Here is a 3,942-nt window from a genome sequence, read left to right as displayed (position 1 = left end):
AGGACATTTCTTGAGGAAAGTCAACAGTAAAGTACAGTACAGAACATGAAAGTGAAAAAAAGCAATACACGTAATTTTGTAGTTTCAACACTTTGTTACAAACTTGTCTTGATCTTGATGACAAAGCATGACTCAAAGTTAAACTAAAGCGACTTAGAGCAGTCTTTTTGTCAACATGGCTTTGTGTTCTTAACAACTGCACTACAGAGTCTTGTTCTTGAAGATCCTTGTTGTTCATTCAGACATCCAGGCTTCAGGGGGGGTACTTTGGTTTATCTAAATAACATAAGATGGAAATACTGGGGATTGAACCCAGGACCTCATACATGCAAGCATGCACTCTACCACTGAGCTACATCCCCTTGGGGTTGAAGGAAAAGCTATACAAGACAACTGTAATTCAAAGTATATATCAGAGTTTCATCAAGCCTCTGCAGTTACATTTTCAGATTGACGATGTAGGAATGAACCTTGAACCCACCAGGACATCATACATGGAACACACTGAGTCCTTGGCTACATCCCTTTTCCTTTGAAGGAATGGAAAAATGGTAGATCAATTATTAAAATGTCTTCCAGGTTCATAGTGAGCTCTGAAAATGTCCCATTAGAACCCATTATTTATTATTAAATTGTTGTAGAAGCTAATATTAGAATTTGGAGATGCTGGGGATTGAACCCAGGACCTCATACATGCAAAGCATGCGCTCTTCCACTGAGCTACATCCCCTTGTGTCACTCACTGGCCTCTATAATCATTAACAGTTGAGATAAGAGCCCATATCGATTAAGTCAAATAACAGAACATGAAAGTAAAAAGTGATACAAACTTAATGTAAAGGTTTGATTGGTTATGTATTTACCTGTTCAATTTATTTTTTTGTCTATAAGTGATGTTTGGTTTCTGAACACTTAACATAAATAATACAAAGTGGAGATGCTGGGGATTGAACCCAGGACCTCATACATGCGAAGCATGCGCTCTACCACTGAGCTACATCCCCTTAGGTCTGCTCTCTCTTTTTTTGAGAAGTAGCATCTTAAATGAGGTGCATTTTTTGACAGGAAAGTAGGTGTGTTTCGGCTCTGACTGAACGAGAATCAACCAGTGATGGAGACAGCAGGTCATTCATGAGAGATCTGGTTCCTGATAGATGCTAAATAGCTTCCTAACTGACAGCATGACATGAATCAATGAATAGAACTGTTTCTGACTCCGGATGTAAATCCTTCCGTGTGCGGAATATAGACTTCACCTCAAGCTGATAAAAGAGTCTGAAACTTGATTTGGATTGTATTTTCAACAGATATATATGTTAATTATTTGCAAATAATTGACTTGATTACATTATTGAAGAGAATAGTTAATAGTACTCGCATTTGGCTTAAAGAAAATGATTCTACTTTTCATATCCGATTATTTCCTCTGTAGCTTCAGGAGAAAACATTGAAAACGGTTACTATTAAATGGAGAAGCTGGGGATTGAAACCCTGACCTCATATATGCAAAGCACACACTGTGTTACTGACCTTCGTTCTTCCATTGATCCGTTCGTTGTTGGTGATGCAAGACAACTTTGTTGCTTATCGAGCAAGAAAAAGTCAGAATCCTTGTTCATTCAGACATCAAGGCTAAATGTCGGTGGGGTTACTTTGGTTAATCTAAATAACATAAATTGGAGATGCTGGGGATTGAACCCAGGACCTCATACATGCGAAGCACGCGCTCTACCACTGAGCTACATCCCCTTGTGAGCTCTGTGAAGTAGCAGCAGGGACAAGACACACATTTTTTGAGGAAAGTACAGGACATTAAAGTAAAAAGGTAATACACTTAATGTTGAAAGTGCCACACTTTCTTACAAACTTGGTTGGATACAAAGAATGACTCAAAATTTCACTACAGGGTTTGTGTTCTTAACGACTGCACTATAGAATCTTGTTGTTCTTGCAGATGAAGGACAATAATTCTACTTTTCATTTCCGTTTATTTACTTTGTAGCTTCAAGAACAAGCATTGAAAACATACCTTTAAATGGAGAAGCTGGGGATTGAAACCGTGACCTATATATGCAAAGCACTGATACTGACCTTCATCTGGTGAAAGGAGAACGACCTCTTTTATCAACAGGTCAACATTGTGAGAGCAGATCCATCCATGGTTGGTGATGCAAGACAACTTTGTTGCTATCAGACTTCAGCGAGCAAGAAAAAGTCAGATTACTTGTTCATTCAGACATCAAGCCTTAATGTCAGTGGGGTACTTTGTTTAATCTAAATAACATAAGATGGAGATGCTAAATTGTGAAAATGTCTTACAGGTTCATAGTCAGCTCTGATAATGTCCCATTCTACTGAAAGTAGAACCTATTATTTACTATTAAATTGTAGTTAAGGCTGATATTGGAATTTGGAGATGCTGGGGCTTGAACCCAGAATAAAGGCACAGATATGCAGGGAAACTGTAATTAAAAGTAGATATCAGTTTCTCCAAGCCGGTTACATTTGCAGATTTTTGATGTAGGAATACATTTTGAACTCACCAGGACATCATACATGGAGTTCCTCTGCGCCTTTTTTTGAGAAGTAGCAGCTGAGATGAGGTGCAATTTTTTTTGCCAGAAAAGTAGGTGTATCAGTTATCAGTTATTTGAGTGTATTCCACATTCATATACTTAAAAAAGCTAATGTAGTTGATCTTCACAACTAAAGTTATTTTTGCAATTTGTTCAAAATGAGGTCATTAGTCACAGTTTGTGCTAGTGACATATCTGTACTACAGTTTTTTATTAACTTAGTATTTATTGACCATCAATTAAAGTTCAATAAACAATGTGGAGATGCTGGGGATTGAACCCAGGACCTCATACATGCGAAGCACGCGCTCTACCACTGAGCTACATCCCCTTGTGAGCTCTGTTAACTAGCAGCAGAGATAAGAGACACTTGAAGAAAGAACTACAGACCATGAAAGTGAAAAAACTAATACACATAATGTTGTAGGTTCAACCCTTTTTTACAGGCAAGTCTTGATGTTGGATGACGAAGAATGACTCAAATTTTCACTATAGCGACTTTTTTGTCAACAAGGGTTTTTGTTCTTTACGACAGCACTATAGAGTCTTGTTGTTCTTGCAGATAAAGGACAAAAATTCTACTTTTCATTACTGATTATTTACTTGTACCTGTTGTATGTATGGAAAAATGGAATTGAATGCAAAAATGAAAGATCATTTACAAAAATATCTTCCAGGTTCATATATAGTTCTGACAATTTGTCAGTTTTCTAAATGTAGTAACCATTTTTATTAAGTTTTTGTAGTTAAAGCTAATATTACAATTTGGAGATGCTGGGGATTGAACCTCATACATGCAAAAGTGTGTGCTCTACCACTGAGTTGCATCCCCTTGTCCCTTGATAAAATTGATCACAATTCATCAGCACATGTCACACGGCAAAAGTAAAAAAGACAATAGAAAGTTGCTGACTCTTAAAACACACTATCCTTATATTGAGTCGTCTGAAGGTTGGTCTGTCTGTGTTCTCAGGCAGGTTCCCATATGGTGTCTGTCGAAAAGGAAACAACGGGTTAAGATATTCATTCTACGTGGTTCGAGGCGTGTTCCTCTATTGATCGCATTGTTACGTAACATCCCATTTGCATATCAAGGCCAATAGTCGGGATTTCTGCGTCCAGTCAAGCAGACGGATTCACATCCATCTCCCCGGTGAGGGGTTGGCGTGAGGTTAAGGGTTAAGATGAGTGTGAGAGTGTCAGGGTTGGAGGTGTGTGAGGGGGGGGCGGGGGGACGGGGTTACAGTCACTGAATATTTCAGGGTTTGCTGGATGGCTTGGGAGTTGAAGATGAAGTGCTGTCATCATCACTCTGTTACTTTTGGATAAATCCCCAAGTTACACCCCCCCACCCCCCTCACACCCC

General features: G+C 38.7%; 4 non-coding genes across 4 annotated transcripts; all 4 read right to left on the bottom strand.

The window, feature by feature from the left end:
* Nucleotides 1-658: 658 nt before the first annotated feature.
* Nucleotides 659-730, bottom strand: trnaa-ugc (transfer RNA alanine (anticodon UGC)). The gene has a single exon. It is a non-coding gene; the product is annotated as a tRNA-Ala (tRNA).
* A 202-nt stretch (nucleotides 731-932) lies between these two features.
* trnaa-cgc (transfer RNA alanine (anticodon CGC)) lies at nucleotides 933-1,004 on the bottom strand. The gene has a single exon. It is a non-coding gene; the product is annotated as a tRNA-Ala (tRNA).
* Nucleotides 1,005-1,677: 673 nt separating this feature from the next.
* On the bottom strand, nucleotides 1,678-1,749 carry trnaa-cgc (transfer RNA alanine (anticodon CGC)). The gene has a single exon. It is a non-coding gene; the product is annotated as a tRNA-Ala (tRNA).
* Nucleotides 1,750-2,835: 1,086 nt separating this feature from the next.
* Nucleotides 2,836-2,907, bottom strand: trnaa-cgc (transfer RNA alanine (anticodon CGC)). Its single transcript has one exon. It is a non-coding gene; the product is annotated as a tRNA-Ala (tRNA).
* Between the last annotated feature and the right edge of the window lie 1,035 nt (nucleotides 2,908-3,942).

Source organism: Callionymus lyra, chromosome 13 (genome assembly GCF_982586985.1).
Source record: "Callionymus lyra chromosome 13, fCalLyr1.hap1.1, whole genome shotgun sequence".
Classification (NCBI taxonomy): domain Eukaryota; kingdom Metazoa; phylum Chordata; class Actinopteri; order Syngnathiformes; family Callionymidae; genus Callionymus; species Callionymus lyra.
Note: the sequence above shows the minus strand (reverse complement) of the source record. Positions and strands in the feature narration are given on the sequence as shown.